We start from the raw sequence: 13,356 nt of genomic DNA on the forward strand, positions 1-13,356 counted from the left end.
TATGGTAGGCCGCAAAACCAGTCTTAATAAATTTTAAAAAACTGAGATTGTATCAAGTATTGTTTCCAACCACAACTGCATAAAAATACACATTGATATAGGAGGAACTTGGAAAATCATATAAATACATGGGAATTAAACAAAATGCTCCTGAAGAACCAATGGTTAATGAAGTAGTTAAAACATTTCTAGAGACAAATGAAAATGGAAATACAACATACCAAAACCCATGGGTTATAGCAGAAGCAGTAGTCAGACAGATGTCTACTGCAATAAACACGTATATCAGAAAAGACAAAAGATCAATAAAGGGAAGAGTTGGTTTTTTGAAAAGATATGCAAAATCTACAAACTGTTAGCTAGACTAAGAAAAAAAGAGAAAACTTAAAATCAGAGAAGAAGCAGGCATTATAACTGATACTACTGAAATACAAAGGATCATAAGAGATTATTATGAACAACTATACGCCAACGAACTGGAAAATCTAGAAGACACTGATAAATTCCTGGATAAACACAACCTAACAAGATTGACTCATGAAGAAATATCACAGAAAATTTGAACAGGCCAATAATGAGTAATGAGATTGAATCAGTAATAAAAAGTATCCTATCAAAGGAAAGCCCAGGACTTGATGGCTTCACTGCTGAATTCTACCAATCCATGTAAAGAATAACTAACACCAATTCTTCTCAGAGTATTTTAGAAAAGTGGAGAGGAAGGAATTCTTACAAACCTATTCTACAAGAACAAAATTACTCTGATACCAAAACCAGCCAAGGACACAACACCGACAACAAAACAACAGGCCAATGTTGCTGATAAACATAGATCAAAAATTCCTCAACAAAGCACTGGTAAACCAAATTCAACAACACATTAAAGAATCACCACGATCAACTGTGATTTATCCCAGAGGCATAAGAATGGTTCAATACACACAAATCAATGAATGAGACTGACAATATTAACAGAACAAAGGACAAAAACCATATGGTCATTCAATAGATGAAGAAAAAGCATTTGACAGAATTCAGTATCCCTTTGTCATAAAACCTTTCAACAAATTAGGCATAGCAGGTATGTACCTCAACACAATAAAAACCATATATGATGAACCTACAGCTAACATCATGATTGAAAAGGAAAAAGTTGAAAGAAAACTTTTCCCCTAAGATGTGGAAGAAGACAAAGATGCCCAGTTTCACCACTTCTATTAAAAGAAAATACTGGAAATCTTAGCCAGAGCAATTGGGTGAAAGACAGATATTAAAAGACATTCAAATTGGAAAGGAGGCAGTCAAACCATTCTTGTTTGCAGATGACATGATCTTATACAACCCTAGACTCCACCAAAAAAAAAAAAAAAAACCTTTTAGAACTAATAAATGAATTCAGTAAAGGTGCAGGATTCAAATCAACATGCAAAAATCAGTAGCATTTCTATACACAATAATAAACTATCTGAAAAAGAAATCAAGAAAAAAAATTCCCACTTACAATAGTTACAAATAAGATACTGAGAATAAACCTAAGGAGGTGAAAGATCTTTATAATAAAACTATAAAATTGATGAAAGAAATTGAATCGGATACAAATAATGAAAAGATACCCTGTGTTCATGAATTGGAAGAATTCATAAATGTAACCGAAGGAATATGGTTAAAATGACCACACTACCCAAAGCAATCTACAGATTCACTGCAATCCCTATCAAAATACCAATGCCATTCTTTACAATAGTAGGGAAAGAAATCCTAAAGTTTGTGCGGAACAACAACAGACTTTGAATAGCCAAAGGAATCTTAAAATGACCACACTACCCAAAGCAATCTACAGATTCACTGCAATCCCTATCAAAATACCAATGACATTCTTCACAATAGTAGGGAAAGAAATCCTAAAGTTTGTGCGGAACAACAACAGACTTTGAATAGCCAAAGGAATCTTAAGCAAAAAGAATAAAGCTGGGGGCACCAGAATACCTGACTTTAAAACATCCTACAAAGCTATGGTAATCAATACAGCATGATACTGGCACAAAAACAGAAACATAGACCAATAGAACAGAATATGAATACAGATATAAATCCATGCATCTACAGCCAACTGATCTTTCACAAAGGTACCAAGAACACACACTGGGGAAAGGACAGTTTCTTCAATAAATAGTGTTGGGAAAATTGGATTTCTACATGCAGAAGAATGAAAGTCAACCCCCATTTCTCATCATATTAAAAAAAATCAATTCAAAATGGATTAAAGACTTAAAGGTAGGACTCAGAACTCTGAAACTACTAAAAAAATACATAGGGGAAATACTTCATGACACTGGTCTCACCAAGGATTTTTAAAAATAAGATCTCAAAAGCACAGGCAACAAAAGCAAAAGTAGGCAAATGAGATTACAGGATTACAGCAAACTAAAAAGTTTCTGCACAGCAAAGGAAACAAGTAAGAGTGATGAGACAACCTAAAAAATGGAAAAAGATATTTGCGATCTACACATCTGACAAAGTGTTAATATCAGAATTCATAAGGAACCCAAACAATTCAATAGCAAAAAAAATTCTGATTAAAAAATGGGCAAAAGACTTGAATGGACATTTCTCAAAAGACAACACAGAAATGGACAATAAGTACATGAAAAAATGCTCGACATCATGAATCATCAGAAAATGCAAATCAAAATCACAATGCGACATCACCTCACTCTAGCTAGAACAGCTATTATGAAAAACGATAACAAGTGTTGGTGAAGAACTGGAGAACAGGGAACCCTGACATATTGTTGGTGGGAATGTAAATTAGTACAGCCATTATGTAAAACAGTATGGAGTTTCCTCAAAAATAATTACAAATAGAACTATCATATGATTCAGCAATCCTACTACTGGGTATATAGCTAAAGGAAATGAAATCAGTATTTCAAGAGATATCTACATCCCTATGTTTATTATAGCACTATTCACAATAGCCAAAAAGGAAACAACCAGAGTCCATCAAATGTATGAATGGATTGAAAAAAAAATGTGGTATGTATATACATACAATGATTTATCGTTTGGACATGAAAAGGAATGTAGTCCTGTCATTTATGACAACATGGATGAACCTGCAGGTCATTATGTCAAGTGAAATAAGCCAGACACAGAAAATAAATACCATATGAATTCACTCATATGTGGAATCTAAAAAAGTATATCTTACAGAAGTAGAGAGAATAGTGATTATCAGAGGCTGGGGAGAGGATATGGATAGAGTCTGGTCAAAGGGCACAAAGCTACAGTTAAGATTGGCGGAATACTTTCTGGTGTTCTGTTGCAAAGTAGGTGACTATAGTTAACTGTGATGTATTGTTTTATTTCATAATAGCTAAAAGAGATTAATTTTGAAAGTTCTCACCACAAAGAAATGAAGTTTGAGGTGACAGATTTGCTAATTACTCTGACTCGATCATTATACAATGTATACATGTATTGAAACATCACATTGTATCCCACAAATGTGTATAATTATTACATGTCAACTAAAAATTTACAAAAACCTACAAAAATTTATATTCTGAAAGCCTGTTTTATTCCAACAGAAATCAATTTTAAATGAATTTTATATCAAAATCACTACTGTTGGGTTTTTTTCTGGAATCCATAAACACTATATATTCTAGAATTACAGATATTTATAATCATATTTTTGAGATGGATGACTTGAGAGAGTGGTCAAAGAGTATAAAAGTTCTAAAAATAATACGTGAAAAACAGGGAGCAGATGGAGAAGATTCACTATCAAAATACATGGTTCTAAAAGCAAACAGCATATTCTAGTGGGTCACACTGTTGGTGACCATTATTGAACATGATAACATATTTTAAAATGTAAACTAATGCAGATGAAGAAGGAGTGGATAGTGTTTAAGGATGCAGCTTGTGAGACAGAGCCAAGGATCATGTCCCCGCTCTGCCACTTCCTCCCTAGCTATGTGCCCTTGGTCAAGTTTCTTGTTTCTTAACCTCTCTGAACTCCTATAACCACATTCTATAATGTGGCTGAATAATATTGTTCACCTCAGAAAGGTTTGGAAAGATTACTTGAGATAAATGTAAAATATTTCCTATAAAATTGTTTCTGCCAAAAATAACTATTTTTAAGCATTATGAAACAGAAGCAAAGAGACATCTGCAATACACAAAACTTGTGAATCCTTTCAATGTCACTGATTAACAAAAACTTGAAAGCTTTCTCTTGATTGAATTCAACATACATTAGTTACAGAGGGTGATGTGATGACAGGCAGGGGCTAGTTAAATACAGAGAATGTCCACTTGTCTGTGTGTAACAAGGACTAAAAGGGAACTGTCTTGCTACTGGGGAACAGAACAGGAAAACAGGATTGCTTTGTGAGAGAGGCGAAGGGAACGGATTGCTGTGAATAAGTGATAAGTAGTAAAGGGTACTTTCACCCATTCAGTCACTATCCATCCATCATCCACCACGCATTATCCACCATCCATTCAACCCATCAATCCATTATTCAGCTCTTTAATGGGTTAAGGTTAAGCACAGAAAAGCTGTGTGCATGCCTACATCCAAGAAGCACAATTGTGACTTTGCTTATCAATGAATGGGGCATTTACACAGAGTGAAAATGTGGAGTTGCAGAGGGGAAAATACAGGGTTGAAATGGAAGTCAGACGAGTTTGAAAATAGGGCAGGATATTTTCTGCCTAGGGATGGCACTAGGCTCTTCATAATGAGCTTCTATGCCACTCTGACTCATGGCAGGGAATTCCTCTCAGGTGTAATGTGCTACAGAGAAATAAATCTCACCACCTTTTGGTCCTTCCTAGGTATATGTATCTGTAAAGGTCTAACAATAGCCAAGTTGTCTGCAATAATCACTTGCATAGTACTGTTGCAATAAAAAAATGAAGAGCTATGCATAGTTAACAGAACAGTTTTATGGGGTGCTCCATTTATCATAGATCAATTATACTAACTAGGGTAGGCTTAGAGTGACAAATATTCCAATTAATTTGTGGGTTATATTAGAAAGTATTAAACATACCATCTATTAAATTACAAAATATCAATATAATAATGTAAAATACAACATTATCCCATAGCATTTTTAAGTACGTTAAATTAAATATTGAAAAGGCTAAGTATACATTCATAATACTATGCATCATAAAAAAAATTAAATGCGGCCAGGTGCAGTGGCTCACGTCTGTAATCACAGCACTTTGGGAGGCAGAGGTGGGCGGATCACAAGATCAGGAGATCGACACCATCCTGGCTAACACGATGAAACCCCGTCTCTACTAAAAATACAAAAAAATTAGCCGGGCGTGGTGGCGGGCACCTGTAGTCTCAGCTACTTGGGAGGCTGAGGCAAGAGAATGGCATGAACACGGGAGGCAGAGCTTTCAGTGAGCCAAGATCATGCCACTGCACTCCAGCCTGGGCCACAGAGCAAGACTCCGTCTCAAAAAAAAAAAAAAACAAAACTGAAAAAAGTTAAATGTGCAGTACAGTCTTGAGAATACAATATGTCAGAGGTATATTTAGGAAAAAAACACTCTTACCTAGAAAGGCAAGAATTTATTATATTCATACCCGTACAAAATGGCTTCAGGGATATAGAGTCCTAGTTTTTCCTCATACTTGTATACCTTAAAAGAAACTAATATAGCCTAGTCTGCTTTAGATGTTGAATATGTATAAAGTCAAGACTATGAAGCAGCCATTTTATAATTTTTACATAAATTATAATTTCCAATCAAAATGCATTCAAAATATTTATCAGAATCACATCTGGCATCCATGTCTCACCAAGATAGATGTCTCAGAGAAGTCTGCTACAAAGTAGAAACTCAGAAACTAATCACTTTTGCTGTGGTAACTATTGCACTGCAATCATCACAGACATGGAATGAAAAGGAAATACTAATGAACTGGGTTCATTATTTGTTTGAAAGAGTATTGCAAATATTAGAAGAGTACTCTAAGAACACCTCACCACTTTGGGTGCTTTATGGCAATGAGTGCACATAAAATATTTGTTTTACCAAAAATTTCTAATAGCATTTTCTTTTTTTGATGGGATAGGGGCAGAGCAGGCTGAGGGAGACAAAGGTCCTACAGGTTAGAGGGAGAACTGCTTAAACTGGTTATGATGACTTCAAATACATGGAAACAGAAGTGGCACTATAAAAAAAAAAGGATATTAAGAAGCTGTGCAAATACAGTTGTCTATTTAAATGCTAAATAATAGTAAATACTGTAGATAATGTATGTTGTTATCTACTGGTCAGAACTTATGAATTAGAAAATGTAAACAGGAAGGCTAAGAATTAACAATGTATAAGGATCCAGGATGTCTCCTACTGAAATCAGCACCCATGCATTTTAGATTCAGAACAATTTTTAATCACTTAACTTTAATAAAAATAAGTAAAAGTAATGATATGTTACTCTTTATCATACGAATGACTCTCAGAAGTTTTGGTTTAGGATTATAGTTGAAGGTCTTAAGACATCCTAAACTTGAGCTCAATTCTTAAAAACCATTTATAATATTTTAAAATTTTCAATGTTGATACTGAATAGTTAATATCCAATTGAATAGAGTATTTTTCATTTAATTAAATAATTCATTTAAAATTATTCATTAGTATTTATAATGTGACTGGCACTGCTATAGGCTTGAGAGAGACAATGGTGGACAAAACACACCAATGGAGTTCTGGTGAGGGCACATGAGTGGAATGAACACCAAGTGAGCAAGAGTCTGTAATGGAGAAAAACAAAGCAGGAAAGTGGGGCAGAAGTGCTGGGGGTAGGGTTTACAGTTTTACATAGCGTGGTCAGGGAAAGCCTCCAGGAGACGGTGATGTGGCAAAACCAGAAGGTGGTATGGGGTTGAGTCATGAGGAATATCATGCAGAGGGATAAGCAAGGGCAAAGGCCTCAGGAGGGACAATTTGCAGAACACCAAGAAGGCAGTGTGACTGGAGCACAGGTGCATTTATAATGTTAGAAAGAAAGGCAGGACGCTTTGGACACGCACTCCTTCATTTATCCATTATTTGTCTTCTAAATGGCAGTTAAACAAGGACATGCTAATATCCAACTCTGTGTCTCTCCAGAGCTTGTATCTCCCATATGTATTTCGTTTTGTCTTCTAATAGACATCTCAAACTTAACATGTCCCAAACAGAACTATCAATTAACAGAACTCCGGAGTTCCTCTTCCTACTCCTTTCCTACCTCATCAAATGGCGCTGAGTTGTTCAAACCAAAAATCTAGAAATCATTCTTCTTTTTCTCTTCCCTCCAACATCTAATCCACCAGAATTTCCTGTTAACTTTGTCTCCAGTATGTCCTAAATAAGACTACTTCTATCCATTTCCGGGTGGTTTCCCTGGTCCAAGTCACCATAGCTTTTCCCTCTTAACTAGTCTCCTTGAAGTTTCCAATTACATGTAGAATAAAATCCAAACTCCTTGTTACCTTTGTCCACAAAGCACTACAAGACCTGGCCAAGTGCCAGCCTTTTTATTTTTTATTTTTTTGAGATGGAGTCTCACTTTGTCACCCAGGCTGGAGTGCAGTGGCGCGATCTCGGCTCACTGCAAGCTCCGCCTCCTGGGTTCACACCATTCTCCTGCCTCAGCCTCCCTGGCAGCTGGGACTACAGGCGTATGCCACCACGCCGGGCTAATTTTTTGTATTTTTAGTAGAGACGGGATTTCACTGTGGTCTCGATCTCCTGACCTCGTGATCCGCCTGCCTCGGCCTCCCAAGTGCTGGGATTACAGGTGTGAGCCACCGTGCCCGGCCTTGCCAGCCCTCTTTTTGTTCCTTGAACATCAAGCTTATTTTTGCCTTAGAATCTTCACTTATGTGTTCCCTCTGCATGGAGCATTTTCCCCAAAAACCTTCTACAACTTCATTCAAGTCTCAGATCAGATATAACCTCCAATGAGCTACCTAAAATAGCCCTTCTCATTTCCTATGATAGCCCTTTGTTTAATTCCCTCAGAGCTCTTACCACTTTCTTACAATTCCTTATTAATTTAATTGTTTTTGTCTTTCTTCCCTCAATAGAATTTAAACTTCATGAGAACAGGGTTTTTGTATGCTTGAGGCTTGGCTATATGCCAAGCACCGAATACACAGCCAGTCCAAAGAGTAAGAACTCTAAAACTATTTTTTGAATTCATTAACCAACGCCTTGTACACAATAGAAATATTTCATTATAAAACAGAAAGGAAACTAAATGGAAGAAAAATGAATTGCTCCACAATTTTAAAGAATAAACAGACTGAACTATTTGATTGAATCCTGTGTATGTACCATACAATTCAAAGAAAATGAAAGTATTATAATGCAGCACTTATGTCTAATTTGCCCATATTACACATATTAAAGTACTCTATATTTGTATTTACTTGATAATTTCTGACTAGTAAGGATAGTGCTATGGAATAGTAGTACATTTAAGAAAGAATATCTGCAACTTCAAACACTTTGCTGCTTTATTGATTTTTGACTAGTGTTCAATGTCCCTTTTTAATGAAAAAGGGGCTACTTAACAAAAGCGCAGCCAATTTTCAACTATAAGAAACAAACAAACAAACACACAGACAAAGTGTGCCATTAATGTAAGACTGTGGACCAAAAGCCAATCTTAAATGACTTACATAATAAGACCAAGTACAGAAAGCACAGCACCCAGAATTTTCTGCTTTCTAGCTTCTTTTGTAATATAATTGTCACCTATTTGAAGGCATTTGACTTTTAAAATTCTTTTGTGAGAGAGAATATGAACATTCAATTACCAATTAGCATTCAGACTAAATATAAAATTTACATTTCCATACACGGCTCATCCGATTTACTTTCCAGATCAAACATGAACAAGAAACAATTTTAATTTGTCAGATGGTTACTGAATACACCTAGCCATGAAACAAAGGGAGCCTAATTGCTATAAATGCTTTGAAATCAGCTCTACGATGGTTAATTTAGAATTAACATCTGAATCTTTACCAAATATTATAAGACTTCACAAAACAACTTTAATGTGGGGTGTCCCTGCCTTTCTCCTTTACTAAATGTCATTGATTACTGTGCTAGGTACTGGGTGTACTCAATTGAATCATATTTGGGGTTAACCATCAATGAGACTATCTTTAAGTTGTTCAAGATTTTCCAGTATGTTTATAACTTTCACGAATGACAGCTTTCCATTTTCATTAGCTCCTTTATTTTTTATAGGATTATCTAGATCTGACTGACAATTCCAAGTCCCAATTCATCATGCCCAGTATTCTCCCTTTACTTGAAGAAGAAAGTGTGATCTCCTTCTGAAGATGTGATACACAGCAGTTAGCATGAGATCTATATAATTTATAAATAAATTTATATGACATTTACAATAATTCAATCTATAAAAAATGATGACATTCTGTATAAGGTTTCTGTTTTTCCTTCAGTTTTATAGCTTTTATTGATTTCCACTACATCTAGTATTATATACAAAATTGATACCCATTTTCTCTAAGTCTAATTTCTATTGACTTTTTGTCCTATATAATTTAATAAGAGATAACACCTTATTTATAGGAACTCTAGATTTTGATATTCAGAGCCTACGTAGAAAGAGACTCAAGATTAACATACAGTTTAAAAGGATGATATAGTAGGGCAAGACAGAAAACATGTCTTCTAGAAGATACACCTTCCTTGATGATTTCTTAGCTATGAGAGACATTTATGGGTTGCAGATGTTCCAAATATGAGACTAGAGCCCAGAACCTCATCTGACACTTACCAGTAGCAGCAAATATTTATTGGGTAATTTCTATGACTCAGGGACTGCTGTAAGAATTCTGCAAATGATAACTTTTGGGCCACTAATACACTGCTAAAATGAAAATCGAAAGGTCTTTTTTTGGTCTTCTTTCGCATTATATTTTAATACATGCCGATGGTTTTGACCACCTTTTAGCACCCATTTTTCTCCCTCCTTAGCCCTCTGTCCACCTCCATTTTACACCTTCTTCTTTGGAGGGCTCATCTCAGTCTTGCCCCCTTCCCTCTTAAAGGGCTCTCACAACTGCCTTGGCTTTTTCCCTCAGCTTAGGTCTGCTAAATGTGATGGTTTTGTTGTCTTTACAGCATGATTAATGTGATAAATTTAAAGTGTTTCAGTACCTAATTCAGCTCTCTCTCCTGATTTACCTATCTTTGTGAATGGTATTGCCCTTCTTTGGGTTATTCAGAGTCAGTTTTTTACTTTTTACTCTCTCTAGTGTCAAACCAATCAGAAATTTACTAATTCCCTCCACATACTGATGTAGTTCAGCTCCGGCTCGCACCATCTCATGCCCTGACCTGTCTCCTGAATGGTTTCCACCTTTAGAAAATACTGTATTTTAAGACTGTTTAAATCTGCTTCTCTTTTAACATCAAAATCTCAGGCACCTCAGAGGTTCTAATAATCTTCCTCTGAACTCCTACTGCATGCTCAAGAAGCATTACATTATGCATATCCCACCAGACCAGAAGATTTTGTTCAACTTTACTCTCTGAAGTTAATAAAAAAGGTATTAACAGATGTTCAAAATTGTTCCACTACTTCCCATCACTTCTACAGAATAAAATCAACATTTGTTCATCTGTTATTCATTTGGTAATCCAATGGGTTCCCAGGCCATTTATTATGCTTCTATATTTTTACAGAAACTGTCGATTCAACCCAAAGTGATTTATTCACTAGTCACTAACCAAACCATTTTTATATCTCCACATATTTTAAGCAAACCTTAGATTTGTTTCAAAGTCCAGTACAAAATCTCACCACTTCCATGAGACTTCTGTACCCTTTCTCAGCTTAAGATGATCTATGTTGCTGCAAGACTTAGCACTTTTTCCATGGCATTAATTTCATAATCAAAAATGAAATGCAGTTTGGTTTCTCTTATATCGTGGCAGCTTGTTGCTTTACTCTTGTATTTTTTTTTTTAACATATTCATATTCTGTCTTCCCCAATGGACCCTCCCTCCTTCCCTCCTTCCCTCCCTCCCTTCCTTCCTTCCTTCCTGGGTTGGAGTGCAGTGGCACGATCACTGTTCACCGCAACCTCTGCCTCCCAGGCTCAAGTGATCCTCTCACATCAGTCTCCTGAATAGCTAGGACCACAGGCTTGTGCCATCATGCCCAGCTAATTTTTTTGTATTTTTGGTAGAGACGGGGTTTCATCATGTTGCCCAGGCTGGTCTCAAACTCCTGAGCTCAAGTGATCCTCCCGCCTCAGCCTCCCAAAGTGTTGGGATTACAGGTGTGAGTCACTGCACCAGGCCTGTAAAATTCCTAAAGGCAAAGACTTTACCTTTAAAATCAGTTTTCTTACATAGTATTCAGCACAATATTTAAAGCATAATAGAAATTCAATGTTTTTCTCAGAGGTCTAACTTTTGCATTTTATTTGGTGTTAAAGACCCTGTGAAACTACATAACCTCTTCTCTCATTCTTAAAAAAAATTTTTTTTAGAGATGAGGTCTCACTTGTGTTGGCCACGCTAGAGTGCAGTGGCTCGACCACAGCTCACTGCAGCCTTGACCTCCTGTGCTCAAGCAATTCTCCTGCCTCAGTCCGAGAAGCTGAGACTACAGGTACAAACCACCACACCAAGCCATACATGACCTTTTCTAAATGAGTCGTTCATGCCACTCAAAAAATAGTATCAATTTTACATGAACTCAAAAGTTCTAAGATAAAAATTCTAGCACTTTTTTACTCAGCAGTAAGTATATACTTTGGTTTCTTTCTTGCCATTGTTGACTACTACTTCTCTATAATTTACTTTTTCACTATTAAATTAACATATTATTCTAGCCACATAACAAAATTTGGAAAATAGGGAATACGCTACTTTAACAAAACCATTATTACCCTTTGGCTGTGTTTCTTTCTAGTCTTCTCTCTTTTTTTTTGACAAGTGAGCTGGGAGCCTTTAAACACTTCACTTTGGTTCAGACTTCTTGTCACGTACATCATTTATTTAAGCATGTGCACTCTTTATCAACTGAACGGTAAATTTCTGGAATCATGCTGACTTCCTGGCTGTCAGTCACTTCCCTTGTTTTGGTTCAAATGAAGTAGGTGGAAAGGAAGACAGAGGGCTGGATGCAATTCACAAACGCATTCAAATGTACACTTTTCACAGGAAGAAAGCATATTTTCGATATGTTAATATTCATATTTTTGGACCCAGCAGTCTTTTTTGCCAATATTCAACTAAAATGCCAATGTGTGATATTTATTAAAAGTGTACTAATACATTAAAAAAGTTTACTGATAAACTACCGAAAACTAATAGAAACAGGGAGCAATAGTTATGTTTCTTAATCTGACTGTGTCTTATAATCTGCATATCTTAAAAACACTAATGTGTAAATGTTTATGTTTATCAAAATTGTAAAAAATCCTCAAAGCTACTAATAATTTTGTTAAAAGTAAGGCACGTTATGATATAAAACACACGATCACAAAAGATGTAACTTTAATTTGGAGTTTTTTTAACCAGGAGTTAAGGGGGTCAGAGACAACTCTGCACTCCCTGAGAATTAGATAGTACATATATACCTTTTTCCTAAAGACAGACTTGCAGAGAGAGCTGCTATTAATCCAGCTAATCAAATTAGTCAGCAAATTCCAAAACATAATGTCATGTGCTCTATCACTTGACTATTGGCATTGAAAGCTGTAAAGGCAATAGAAATTTACTCAAAATTAACATAATATTCAATATAAAGATTCAGGTTAAAATTTCCATGATATGACATTATCAAAACTCCTGATGTAGCCGTGTCAGGACACATCCATATGACACTGAACAGTGAGTTGTTTTAGTCAGCTGCATAAAGAGCAGCGGAGGCAACAAGAACAAAAAGCAGGTAAGTCCAATGAACAGACTCAAACTACAATTTGAGATGAGGTTCCACTAGGTTGCCCAGGATAGTCTTGAACTCCTGAGCTCAAAGAGTCCTACCAAGTAGCTTGGGCTACAGGCGAGAGCCACTGGATCCAGCTCAAACTCTAACTTCCTGTGCTCTTGCTATAAGCCTCTCACTGTGCTTTATTTACATTGTGCTGTTCATAATAGCCTTTAGAGGTGGATATTATTGTCATTTCCACTTTATATATGAGGAAACTCAGGTATTTGAACATGGTGATGTCTCATCTACATGTTGAGGAAAGCCTACGGTGTTTACTGGCATAATGAAGGATCGGCGGGACGGGAACAAGCACTGAACAGCTTTTAGGTAGGGGTCACCCA

The 13,356-nt window shown here is 36.1% G+C and overlaps 1 protein-coding gene across 1 annotated transcript in view; it reads right to left on the reverse strand.

Annotated features, from left to right (window-relative positions):
• Positions 1-13,356, reverse strand: part of ITFG1 (integrin alpha FG-GAP repeat containing 1) — a 295,294-nt gene that overhangs the window by 180,818 nt on the left and 101,120 nt on the right. The gene's annotated exons all lie outside the window — the stretch shown is intronic.

This window comes from Macaca fascicularis, chromosome 20, assembly GCF_037993035.2.
Source record: "Macaca fascicularis isolate 582-1 chromosome 20, T2T-MFA8v1.1".
NCBI classification, from domain to species: Eukaryota; Metazoa; Chordata; class Mammalia; order Primates; family Cercopithecidae; genus Macaca; species Macaca fascicularis.